Source organism: Cibotium barometz, chromosome 61 (assembly GCF_041138505.1).
Source record: "Cibotium barometz isolate CiBa-2024 chromosome 61, ASM4113850v1, whole genome shotgun sequence".
Lineage (NCBI taxonomy): Eukaryota > Viridiplantae > Streptophyta > Polypodiopsida > Cyatheales > Cibotiaceae > Cibotium > Cibotium barometz.
This window is the reverse complement of record NC_141106.1, coordinates 2,236,140-2,250,570: the sequence shown is the minus strand read 5'-3', so window position 1 is coordinate 2,250,570 and position 14,431 is coordinate 2,236,140.

The window sequence follows — 14,431 nt, the reverse complement described above, 5'->3', positions numbered from 1 at the left end:
ACGACTGATTTACAGAAGTAACGACCTAATTAACTGGTGTTAAGTGTGTCGGCTCTGACGTTCCGATGACATTCTAGCTCGGTGGCTGTCCAGTCTACAGGCTATCCAGCTTGCGGTTGTTCTCAGCGGCCCAACACTTGGCATGCCCAGTGGGTCAGATTCCCAATCTGACGACTCGAACCCTCAATCTTCCTTGATGTTGTGAATCACCCGGAGATAGGGACCATGTTAGATGCTCCTTAGCATCCTCCTCAGCCCGAGGGAGCTCTAATTGTAGACTAATGAGATAGGCATACTCGTGAATCCTCCTCTACAACCTTAATGCCCAGAATCATGAACCCAGTGAACAGGCACAGGCACATCTACCGACAATGACATAGGAGTACATGTCCTTGTTGTGGCATCTTCCTCCACATTGTTGTTTTAATTTTGTGAGGATAATCCGCTCCTGATCATCAGGCAGAGTCAAATTAGTCACCATGCCCTCCATGGTAAACGTAAACTGGCCTCCACATTGATGTTCCGAGCAATCCTAACCTTGACATGCTTGGGCAAGGGGATTTTTTTTGCGACGAGCAATTACAAGCGAGCATAAACCCAAATATGGCGAGCAGTTTTTTAATAATGGGGGGCTCTCAGTCTACTCTCTCTCTCTCTCTCTCTCTCTCTCTCTCTCTCTCTCTCTCTCTCTCTCTCTCTCTCTCTCTCTCTCTCTCTCTCTCTCTCTCTCTCTCTCTTGCACACTTTTGCAAGATATTGATAATAGTCGCTTCCATACTTGAGACATTGAATACAAAATCTCTCTCTTTCTCTCTCTCTCTCTCTCTTTCTCTTTCTCTCTCTTTTATCTCTCTCGCCATATGCTACTTCGCGCCCAAAGTTTCCACCTACGCCACTCATGCAGAGGGCGAGTCACCATACCTCCCACTTTATGAGGATGTCATGCACTATTCTAGCATTGGAGATATACTGTTGGCAGGCAACTTCAACGTGCATACGAAACAGCATTGGAGATGTACTGTTGGCAGGCAACTTTAACGCGCATACGAAACAGCATCAGGTACCCTTTTTTGAGATTGATGAGCCCACATACAAAGATCTAGCACCAGAGGAGTTGGGACTTGACAGGACTTCCCAAGACATGGAGGATTCAGATTATGGAGATCATATAATGGATCTAGGAGGAGCACACGGATTGGCCATACTCAATGGCCTTGCTCGATGGCTAAGCTCAGGAGCCTTCACATGCTTTTCACATAAGCATGCACACAGCAAGCGGTCGAGAGCGTGCTCCATGACAGATAGACTAGGTGCGAGTACAGTGGATTACTTGCTTTGGGACCATTATCTCTTATATCGGACATACAGTCTTTATAGTCTCACCTCGCCCCATCACTGTAGTTGCCGAGCATGCGTACCTTTCCTTCAGCATTGCATGCCACTTTGATCCGATGCCACCACCAAGCCCCCAGAGACACGCCCTATACCACTTCACCAGAGAGATGGCATCTGACTACGCCAACCACTTGTATAGTGCTCTATAGGACATGGACCCACATGTACCACTGGAGCACTTCACGACACAGTTCGCCTCGACACTCCACACGTCAGCTACCATGGACTTCCCTCACACTCGGCCATTCGTCACACCTCCGAGCAAGAATGTCCCACAAAAAGGCTGGTACGATAATGAATGCCGAGAAACCCTTGCCTAGCTCATCCGAGAGGAAGCACAGGGGATCTGTACACATCACCAGGCGTGCATGATCTTTCATTGCCTCATGCAGAGGAAGAAGCAAACCTACCTTGCGAAGTTGGAGCATGAGTTGTACCATCTTTTCTTGGGGGACAGGACAGGACAGCGAGGAGGCGTGCGTGCATGCACATTGCACCTCTCTCTCTCTCTCTCTCTCTCTCTCTCTCTCTCTCTCTCTCTCTCTCTCTCTCTCTCTCTCTCTCTCTCTCTCTCTCACACACACACACACACACACACACAAACCTTTAATCAACTCAAACTCAAGCAACTCAAACTTTTCTAAGAGCATTGGTACCTGCCTCAACCTTATATGGGTTAAGGTAGGCTTCAATAGCATTGGTATGGCATGATAAAGAAGGGGTTTAAGACATGTAACTCGAACTTTTCCTGGAGCATTGGTATGACATGATAAAGAAGGGGTTTAAGACATGCAATTCAAGCCTTTCCATTAGCTCTTGAACATTGGGAGTGATATTGTTAAGATAATTATTTGTGTTGATAATCTTATCTTAAACACTAGTATGACATGTTACAAGGCTATTTCACTCCATCGAAGAAAATGTAAAATTATTTGTGGATATTGGAAATAGAAGCTTGATCTATTTGAATTATTGAATGGGTGTGTGCGGGAATAAGCCCTTAGCTAGAGACTGTAAAAGGGAGTCCATAATTGAGTGGGTAGCAGTGAAAAGGTGAGAAGAATCTATTGAATGAGAGAATCAAGGGTAGCATGAGTGAATATAGGAGTGTGGATTGTTGATGCTTTACCTTGTACACACTGTGCACACTTCATCTACTAGGCCACGTGATGACACCCATTTAGCACCAGTTAAAAGGGGCTTCCTTGGGCTTCTGAAGTATTGTGGAGCTATTGACATGACTCATGTCAACATATACAAGCTGAAAAGTGAGAGCAAGATTGCGTAAAATGCATAGTTGACATGGATTAATGGACGTCTTTATGGGTTGGCCAGGATGATTAGACACAATGACAAGCTGATTATAAGAGACTCATCATTATTACAATGTGTGGAGAGGGGCATCTACTTTTTGTCAACAGATGAAGCCAAAAATGGACAAGAAGAAAGCACGATGCCCACATGCCTCAACATCACTCCGCATACATCATTAAAATATCTCACCTTTTCACCCATGTACATTCATCATAGCTTTTGACAAATGGTTTTTTGCTCAACAACACCTTTTTTTGTCAACACCACAAAATTTCTAATCTACAACCACACCATTTTTGGCATTTAAGCCAATTTTTAACACATTATATACAAATCAATTTATAATTTCCACAACATAATGCATCTCCAGTATCCACTATTGTTAAATTTGCAGCAATGTGATGAGATATGGTGGATCAAATGCAAGAATCAACATGATTAGCAAGTAATTAAAAAGTGATTAAGGTAAGATTAGTGCACAATTAATCTAATAGTATAATGTAGGCATGGATACGCAAAAACCAACAAATTCTCATTAGGCCAATGCCTCAATTTATAGCTTTTACATCCACAAGGTGCCAAGCACCCATTCCCACTAATTTCTCCTTGATTTGTGCCACCTCCCCTACATCTGGGGGCACCTTTTCCTATAATATTTCCGCACCCCTATATTCACTCATTCTACCCTTGATTCTCTCATTCACTCATTCTACCCTTGATTCTCTCATTCAGTAGATTTTTCTCACCTTTTCGCTACTACGCACTCAATTACGAACTCCCTTTTACAGTCTCTAGCTAAGGGCTTGTTCCTGCACACACCCATTCACTTGCATATTTCAACACCTCCCCTCAAGTGAACAATTCTAGCACACCTGGACCCTATACCAAGTTTCCCTCTTACTTGGTAGCCCGTGACGACCAGTGCCTCAAGTCCCTAACTCATAGTCCTTTTGACACTCTCTCTCTATTTGTCCAAGGCTACTACAAGTGCCCGTAACTTTGACTAAAGTGCTCACACATACATCTACCACATGGCTTACATCATCGGTGGCTTAGAGGTGGTTTTACTCTATTGGGGCAAGTTACATTGGGTTGTGGGGTTAGAGCAGAGACACTTAGAGCCCGCAGGAGACATAGGACACCTGGCTTTCGGACACCACGCCTATACCAGAGAGAGATGACAGAGATCAGAGCTTAGTTTCACAGAGAGGGTGCGAAGCAACTGGCTCGCTTTAGAGCACACCCAGGCATGTTCTTCGGGGAGCTGTGGACACCCCCTTCACTGATGTATACCATTTTATACCCCCAGTATGGTACAGGATGGAGCTAGCTAGGTTGCATATCATGATACTCCATGCATATAGCTTTGCATTCTCCTAGTAGTAGAGCTCCATCCCCTTCACCACTCATTGTACTTATTGCACACCCAGATTCAGCTTTTTAGCTCAATACTTTTTCATTTTGTTGGGATGACAGAGGATACCCCATACAGGTACTCCGATTTGTCTCATAGGCCGAGTTCGGTCTTTTGGAAGACGTTAATAAAATCTCTCTCTCTCTCTCTCTCTCTCTCTCTCTCTCTCTCTCTCTCTCTCTCTCTCTCTCTCTCTCTTATAGAAGATATTCTGACTCCTCTACCTTAGGAGTCTCCATGAAGTTTGCCGATGCCGATCTTTCTTCATTTGGTTTGAAGTAGCAGTCTCTAGCCGTGTGTCCTGGCTTCCCATAGTTGTGGCAAGTGAAGATCCTTCCTCCTCCCCTGCCTCTTCCTCATCCTTGTCCTCGTGCGAGGCCTCCTTGGGTGTAGAGTGCTTTCTCCTCTCCAATTGTTGGGTCAAATCCTTTCTTCTCTTTGATCTTGTTCTCTTGCTCTAGTAGATCTCCTTCTATCTCATGCAACTTTAAATCTGGTACATTCTTTAAGGTTGCCACAATGTTCTCATACTCTCCCTTGTCCATACTTTTAGAAGCACTGCTAGTGCCTCGTCATCTTCTACTTTCTTCCTAATGGCTGCAAGTTGTTGTTTGATGCTTTTATATTTGTTCAAGTGTGTGGTTAGAGGTTCACTTTCCTTCATGTCAAGTTTTTAGAATTGCATTAATAGATTTATCTTTGAATTCCTTTCTTGAGTGCCAAATTGTTTGTTAAGTTTATCCCATGCATCTTTAGCTTGTTGTATCCCTACAATGTGGTGAATTCATCATTTAAGCTAAGTACAATGAGTCCTAATGCTTTCTTATTTTTTACTCTTCCACTCATTCTCTCCATTCTCCTCTGGACATTCATCTCTTCCCTCAACTAGCCCCCATAGATTCTTCCTCATGAGCAAATACATGGTTTTTGTTTGCCATGTATGGAATTGCTCCTCTTTTTCTCAGAAAAAAGGTGCCAGCCAATTCGCGATTCCTAGCTGCATCTTGACCTTCTGAGGTGCCACGCCTAAGTGCTAGTGTGTTGGCAAGAAGGTGTGTGAGTTTTGTAGGCAATGGAGCTGTGTGGAGGGAGAGATCTAAGCTCCATTGAGTGTGGGTACTATAGAAGGTGGAAGAAATGGCTTATAAACCTATTAGCACCTAATTAATAATTAAGAAGGTGATTAGGCTTAAAACACCAACTGAATTAATAATTAAAAAGGTGATTAAGAAGGTGATTAGGGTTAAAACACCAACTGAATGCTAAGCTAGGCTCTGATACCATGTTGAATTTGCAGCAATGTGATGAGCTATGGTGGATCAAATACAAGAATCAACATTTTAGCAAGTAATTAGAAAATGATTAAGGTAAGATTAGTGCACAATTAATCTAATAGTATAATGTAGGCATGGATACTCAAAAACCAGCAAATTCTCATTAGGCCAATGCCTCAATTTATAACTTTTACATCCACAAGGTACCAAGCACCCACTCCCACTGATTTCTCCTTGATTTATGCCACCTCCCCTACATTTGGGGGCACCTTCGTCTCATCTTGCATGCTGCTCGTTTGTCTTATCCGACTTCAGGTCAATTTTCATGCCGCTCATCATCAGTTTGTCTCATTGTGTACGCCGCTCATCTCTTCAAGTGTGTGCAACTCAATTGACAATTTTTGACATGGAGACCCGCCGCATAATTTCTTTAGCAAATTTTGCACTGATCTTTTGTATATCAAAATAGCTACCCTTATATAACTTCTTGTGTGTGTGTATTAGATGAACAACAACCAGGTTATATTAGAGGATGGCCAGGCTTTCCTCCTCTTCACACTAGCTTGGTCTTCATGTAAGCCGGTGCCGTGGGTATAGTACGCACACAGAGAGATATAGATATCAATGTAGATAATCTTTCCCTGTTGTTGCTCCTTGCCTTTGTGTAAATCTAGCAATACATTTTCTCACATCTTTCATAAGAATACTTTGTAGATGATATCTTTGTTACAACAAGACAACAATTAAGTTTACACTGCAAAGAGATTAAGATATTCTTGGTGAGCCTTGGGTGCATTAGAACATGGGGAGCCGAATTAAGAAAGTTTGCAGGCAAAACAGACCGTTTAGAAGAAAAGGATCTTCACCAAATGGCATACATAATCCCATGCATGACTTTGGAAATTCTCAATACCCTCCTTATGCTATGTTAGTTCCCACCCTTTCTTGACATGCCATTGTGGGAAAGGCAATCCTGATCTTCTTTGTACTACTCATTCCCATATGTGGCTTTGATCCACGTTCCTTATTGCTCGGAGGCTGGAATGGCCAAAATTCGAAAGTGGGCCTATAAGGTATTTTAGAACGAAAAGTTAATATTGATATACAATGAATAACACACTTGATTATATTGAATGTAGATTTGTTACACTTCATCCCCCACCCAAAACCATGGGATAGTTTGTAACAATCACCATGAATCATAGTTGCCTATAAACATGCTTACTTGAATCACCATGTACTTAATGCTAAAATGCTAGAATTATGTGATGCTCATTGGAAGACGTGGGTATCAGGTTGTCATAATGCTTACTTGAATCACCATGTACTTAATGCTAAAATGCTAGAATTATGTGATGCTCATTGGAAGACGTGGGTATCAGGTTGTCATGTGTGACAAATAAGAGGGGTGCTATGGTATGGATTATCCCCTCCTCTTTAAATGTCATTATTGGTGAAAGAAAAGCATCTCAATCCATCTCCTAAGCTCCTAAGTTCCAATAGGGTTCTAATATTGACTTGGCTCCCAGGCATTACAATAGGCTAGCAAAGTTTGTTGGAGGCTTGAAAAAGTCCAAAAATATAGGAAGCCAGCAGTTGCCTATAGAAGTCCCTCACTGGAACATTTGGAATAAAGAGCTTGTTGAGGCGGCATGTGTTGTTGCCAATGAGTTTTTAAGAGAGGATGGAACCTTTGTAACCACTTGCATTGGTGATCATTTTGGTGATGTAGTGGAGACAACCAGAGCACATGATCTTGCTCTACAATGCACTTTATATCTTGAGTTGCAAGAGAGCTACCGTCGCTCTGATGAGATAGATTTTGAAGAGGTATGAACCACCATTTTCTTTTCTTCTAGTATTGGGAAATTAAAAGAAAACTTTAAATCATTATTCAAACAAATGAGGTGTATATCATGAGTGTGCATGTAATAATGTTGATTGTTGGGTGTGTGTGTGTGTGTGTGTGTGTGTGTGTGTGTGTGAGAGAGAGAGAGAGAGAGAGAGAGAGAGAGTAGGGAACAAGAGGTACATATGTGTTACAATCTCAACCGCTCGCTTCTTTTGCAAGACTACTCGCTTGTGATTGCTTGCCGAAAAAAAGCACCCTCTTGGGCAGTGTTCAACTCCACCCATCTTATCATCATTGTTACCAGGAGGTGCGGGTTGGTTCAAATTGTTCGGGTTGGGTGGAGTGGAGATGAGGTTGGGTAGGCATTGGGTTCAAGGCATGCTTCAGAAAGGTGTCCATCCTTCTCTAGGCTCGAGGTTTAGGTAGGTTGGCTGCCCTACAATGGCTACTGTAAGGATTTGCATGTAGTAATAGGCCTGGTAGATTATCTGGGTGGAGTTTCCATGTTGTTGGATTGCTTCTTGGCCTCTTCAATGCTGGCGATGGTCAACTGGATGTCTTCGTGGGTCTCATTGGGCTTCCTTCGTCGAGTGAAAGACCTCTTTACGGTGACCTTGGTTTTGAGCTCATCGATGTGAGCTTACATCTTCCCTCCATCCTCTGTGGCTCGTTGGAGTTGTTCTTTATAGACCATCTTGTCATATAGCGCGTTGTAGTTCTTTTGGAGGGCCTTTGCATGGTCTTTCAAGAGGGTTATGGCCGAATCTTCTTTAGATGTGGCTCCCCCCCGGAGTAGGACACCATCACTAATCATAGGATGGAGGGCCGCTGCATGGTCTTTCAAGAGGGTTATGGCCGAATCTTCTTTAGATGTGGCTCCCCCAGAGTAGGACACCATCACCAATCATAGGATGGAGGGCCCTGCTGAGCTGGAGACCAGCACCGAGATTGGTGGGCTTCGGGCGACTGGGGCTATTGGGGGTCCCTTGGCCATTTTGCCAGATGGAAACTCCATCAGGACGCATTGATTCTTTTCTTTGGAGAGCTGGGAGGCGAGCACCAGCTTGCACTTAAATGGGGACACCATGTCCGTGGATCGGGTGCGCCCCACCTTGGTGTTGAGGCTGACGGTGATTAGGTTTCAACATCGATCCTACTTTAAACACTTCTAGCACGAGCATGGATGTTATTTTTGCATTCTCCAACCATTGTATGAGTTTTGTCCCAAGCTTCTCTCTCGAAGAGTATTTGTGGTTGCCAAAATGTGAATCCAATCCTTAAAGTCATCAAGCTTAGGGAGGGATTTATATTTTGAGTCCCAAGCTTCTCTTGAAGAGTATTTGTGATTGCCAGCATGTGAATCCAATCCTTATAGTCATCAAGCTTAGGGGGGGTTTATATTTTGCATCCTTGTCTCAAGCTTTTGTGGAAGAGTATTCATGGTTACTAGAACCCAATCCTCAGAGTTATCAAGCTTAGGGAGGGGCTTATATTTTGAGTCCTCATCTCTACAAATATCAATTGTATTGGTTCAAGCTTTGCATGACCTATACATATATCGATATATGGTTAGTCCAAATGGTTGTGTTAAACTCATTTGTGAGAATGCCTTGACCCATCGGATGAGTCTTCCTTGTTTTCAAGTCTATCTTCAAGGACTAGATGTCCTTGTGTATTTATATGTGATTAGTTTCCTTGTGTATTTATATGTGATTAGTTTCCCAATATGCCTTGCATCTCTCATGTAAGGACTTCCGATGATCATAGTGCACGATCCTCTTCTTTGTAAATACATCACCATTAATGAGTAGTATACTCTTTGAGTTTCTCTTAGGAAGGTTATCATAGTTAATAGCTTCTTCTCTTTGTGAAGAGACTTGGTTTAACTGGGAGATTGCTCGCGTTGTTTCCACAAAGGAGGCATCTTCAGAGCTCTCACCCGGTCATGATGTTATTGTCCTTGAAAACTCATCATCATGCGTCACATTTTAGTGTGTTCTTCAATGTTTTCTTCTTTTGGACCTCTGGTTTCGATCTTTTTCCCTTTCATGGGTGATTGTACAGCCTTTGGGGTTTTACGCAGTGGGCTCTTCAATTGCTTGCTTACACATTTGGACTCTTTAGCTGCTTACTTTAAAGTTGAAGCTTGTACTATTGTAGCCTTTGGGGCTTATGCCTCATGCTCCTTAACTACTTGCTTTAAATTTAAAGCTTGCACTTTTTGCTTATTTATAACCTTGGATGGCTACTACCCTTGTCTTGGCTTGGATCCTTTTGTGATGGCATTAAAGGAGACTATATGAATTCATCCTCAACAAGTGGTGGGCATTAAAAGGGGGATTAATAAGTGATCTAATTCCATGCGATGGCATTAAGTGGACTGTATAAATTCTTCGTCCTTGAACACTAAACAAGTTAAGGCTCTCATTGAAGTGAGTACCATTAGGGCAATTATTTGAGCGGGCAAGATGGTGAAGCACCTTATTAATAGGATGGGTAGGTGAAATCATGTTAACTATTGAAGTGGTTAACATATATGCCTTCCAAATCCTCACATAACTTAGGTTGGTGTGGTAAAACTTATTATTATGTGTCGGTGAGGTGTGGATGGTCAAGGATACACCACGAAGTTAGCATCTTGTGAGTGGTAGATTCAATTTTGATTTATATTCGGATATCCATGGCATGTTGGGATAATGTTTGGGTAGCCTTGATGGTAGGTAGGTCATCGAGGCGGCATGAAAGGTGTAGAAATTCTTCATATATAACCTCTTTAAGCAAAAATTTGTTGGGGCAGCATGAAAGGTGTACGTTATGTAGAAGTTCATCATGCAAGGCCTCCTTCCATTGTGGAAGTCATTGGGGCCCTTTAAAATTAGGTGCTTGGTAGAAGCGGCCTGCTCCTTTTGATTGGTGAAATCAACACCAGGAGCAGCAATGAATGATATGCATGGGTAGATGGTGGTCTCAACCTTCTTGGCATGACTTGATATTATTCCTACATATCCTAGCTTGAGGAGGATTAGATATTGGGCTTCTTCATGGTTAATACATCAACCATGGTGAGGCCATGTTGTTTGTGTGTTGGAGTCAAAGAGCAGAGGTTGTATTCTTTGAAGGTCTTTAGAGGTGCTTGCTGCTTATAGGGTCGGTGGTTATCCAGGCAATGGATTGTACCATGGGAAATCGCCATGGTCCTCCTATCCAAAGAAGTACCAAGAAGGTTGAGCAAAAGTGAATATTCTTTAGTGGAAAATTAATGATGGGGCTCCAATTTAAATTCCTGTTTGGTTCTCCCTCTCCCTCCCACTAGTCGCCCCCCTCTCTCTCCCTCTCCCTCCCACTAATTGCACCCCCCCTCTCTGTCACCCTCTCTCCCTCTCTCCCTCAACCTCTTCCCACTCTCTCCCTCTCACCCTCTCAAATACTCTACACCCCCTCAATCTCTTCATCTCAAACCCTCTCCTCCCCCCTTCTAGTGGGAAAGTAACATAATGCCTCCCCAAACTTGTTTACAATCCAAGGGCTTCACCAAAAATCCAATCGAGATTGCATTCTCTCAGGATACAGGCATGTCACAAGTTCACATTAAATGACATTATCAATACATTTGGATTATAAGTTCTAGCGAGGCTTGCTCCTACAACGCCCAACAATAAACGTGTTGCCAGTAGTGCTACCACCCTGATTGCCAAAGAGGAGTCCATAAAGGATAGTTTCAAGCAAGTTGTTAATCGACACATCTCCACGAATTGGGTGGAGGATCACTTGGTTGATGATGATCAACAACGCCTTCCTAGAGTTCCTCTATGTCGCCTCCTCGCAAACTCTGCAATCCGCACACGAATGAGGATTGCATCAAAGGGTTGATTAAAAGCATGGAAGAGAGCACCTACCATACGACAATGGTGATGAGAAAGTTTGAGTGAGAGGAAGACTGTGTTGTTGTCTTTGTACCATAACTCATATGCAATATTTGATAATTTTTATATGCTTTGAAAAGTTATTTTTATATTATATTTATGAGACCTTATAAATAGAATAGAGATTTATCATGTTCCACTACTCTTATTTGAGGGATACATCCCACCCTCCTACTCCTTATTTCTTTATATTATTATATGTTAGGGCTTTCTTATGTAATTCTTAGACCTTAGTCAAAGGGCTTGGGGGTTAGTTACGTGTGGATGTACCTTTTGGGATCTGAACCGAGTGGTTATTCCATGATAGTTGCATCTAGGGAAGAGCAATGATTCTGATCGCTAATGAATGAAGGAGAAGTTTTGCTATGTCTTTGCTCAGCGTTTATCATGTCTTTCTTAATGTTTGTACAATCATTAAGCTGTCGTGATAAATCAGAGTCTATGCTCTGAATGGTGTTGAGTGAGTATTATTTGTTAATGTCTTGTACAGAACCTTTTAGAGGCCATGTACACACTGGCGATCCTGCGACGAGTTCGAATGCCCTGAGTTCTGGGAGGATATGACATATTCAAAGGACCGCTAGCCTTGGATGTCTAAAGATAATTCGGGGAATTCAAGATGATATTATACAAGGTTAAGGGCCAGAGATGCTGATGCTACTTTAACAAGCAGGAATGATGACGAAGAAGGTGATGATTATGATTCAGATTATGAAGTTCCTCCATGCACAAGTGGACCTTTGGAAACTGTTTTGGAAGAAGATGTAGAGGAGGAAACATTGGATCAAGAAGCAGAGGATATTGATGAGATGAGGAAGAAGTACATGATCAGTTTGTGGATGCTGTTCCAGGAGAAGGGATTCCGATAGTTTCGGTACAATCTGAATATGATTCGGGCATTCCAATTTTAAATAGTGATTCAAATGTTAATGTAGAAGCAGGAAGTGTTGGGGATGCTCAAAATCCACCAGTATTCTCAAGCACTTTCAGGACATTTCTTGGAGGAACCTTGTTGAACAGAGTTATCAGGGGAAGTAGTAGGAGAAGGTTGCAGTTTCAACCATTACCAGTCTTAGCAAGGAGGCCAGTTAGAGGGGCAGCAATGAATCCTCAAAATCCACCAGCACAGAACCCAAAGGTAAGATCATCAAAGTTCAGGGGAAAACCCAAGGAGGACCCTGACTGCCATGTAGCCCAATTCCAAACAATGTGGGAGGCTAGTGGCTATGACACACTTTATGGGGGAGAGGTGAAGAAGAGGCAGTTTGGTGCTACCCTAGAAGGCTCAGCAATGGATTGGTTTAGTCAGTATCGTTTGGGACATTTTGGAAACTTTGATGCTTTGAGAGATAGTTTTCTTGCCAGGTTCAGAAGGGAGAAAACAGCCAATGATATCATAAATAAAATTAAAGATCTTCAACAAAAAGAAATGCTAGTAGAGGACTATGCTCAGAAGTTCAAGGTTCTCTCTAGAAGATTGGAAGGAGCAGATAGGCTTTCTAATGAAATGTTAGCTTCCTATTTCCTGAATGGATTAAGGAAGACAATCAGATCAGCAGTGGCTAATGTAGACATTGTTGCAGGTTTTGATGCTTTGGTGCAAGCAGCAGTAAGAGTGGAAAAGAGGTTGGGTGTTACCAAGAAGAAGAAAAAGAAAAAGAGCTCTGATTCAGACCTGGACTCTGACTCTGATGAAGACACAAACTCAGAGAGCTCTGATGATAATTCAGAATATAATAGTGACTCAGATTCAGATGATGAATCAACTAGCCAGAAAAGGAAAAAGAAGAAGAAATCTTCTAAGTCCAAAGATAAGGGCAAAAAGAAGAAGAGAGGATTAGATGATGAACAACTGGTTAAAGAGGCTTAAAGCATTGAAGTATGCCTCAGCATTAACAAATGATAGACCAGTGTGTCAGATATGCTCAAAGGAAGGACATTTAGCAACCAATTGCTGGTATAACCCAAATTTCAAAGGAAGAGTTCCCCTCGGTGTACAAAGGTCAAAGCAACAGTAGGAAGAAACTTCATCTAATCAAGTCTTCCCTGCTCAAGCTAGAGGACCAAATAGACAGTTCAGATCACAGCCTAGACAAACATGGCAATCAGATTTTAGAGGAGAATTGAAGTGCACTTATTGTGACAAAGAGGGCCATAGACAGGGCCCAGCTTGTGAGTTATGGTGCAAGCATAGGACAGAGAGGGGTATCCCAATTGTAAGGTACCCTGCAGATCAAAATCAAAGAGGAAAGATGCAGCAAAACCAACAAATAACACAGTTAAATGCAGTGACAGCAGTGAGACAGAGGACCAGTTTTAGAGCAACTCTGATATGGTTGAGAATGTTGCTTGTGATTGTTCTGGATGTGTAGTCCATGCAAATGATAAGGATGGGAAACAACAGGTTCCTGCCTCGGCAGTGACAAGAGCTGCAAAGTTGAATAAAGCTCCAATTCAATGGGTGGATCAGGAGAAAGTTAGAAGCAAGGTTCAGAGCAAGTTAGACAAGAAGAAGCCAGCTTTGGAAGAACTATTGTTAGAACAAATAGAAGAGGTTTGTGAAGAACAAGGACAGGACAAAGGAGAAGAGGAAATTTCTATGATTGACTCACTCTGTGAAGCTCTGTTACATTCAAAAATTCAGATTTCTCTTGACCAATTGCTGACATTAGTACCAGGGTTCAGAGATTTGCTGTTTCAAAGAATTCTTCAGAGAAAAGGTGTTGATTCACCTCAAAGTAATTTTTCAATGAGTAATATTGTTCAGGTGGAAGATGTTGATTTCAAAGTTCCTGCCATATCAGTCAAATATCAGGGCCAGTCCATACATGGAGTTCTTTTGGATGGTGGATCAGGAGTTAACATACTTCTTGAGTTAGTTTATATTCAATTTGGGAGCCAAGAGTTGCATCTAGCACCTTTTCAGGTTAAAATGGCTGATCAGAGGAGATTACAACCTTTAGGTTTGTTAAAAAACCAGGAGATCTTTATTACAGGATTGAAGTTTATGGTCAACTTTATAGTACTCAAGATGCAATCTCACGGAACTTGGCCTACCTAATGCTCCTTGGAAGACCCTGGTTCAAGCAGGCTAAGTTAAAGCAAGATTGGGGAGCTAATATGGTGATCTTGAAACAGGGGAACCAGAAACAGACTTTACCCATGACATCTACTATAACTATGTCAAAGGAGCAAAGAGCTTTGTGGGCACAAGGCATACACCTACTGGCAGATGAAGTAGAAGATGATGAGGAAGATT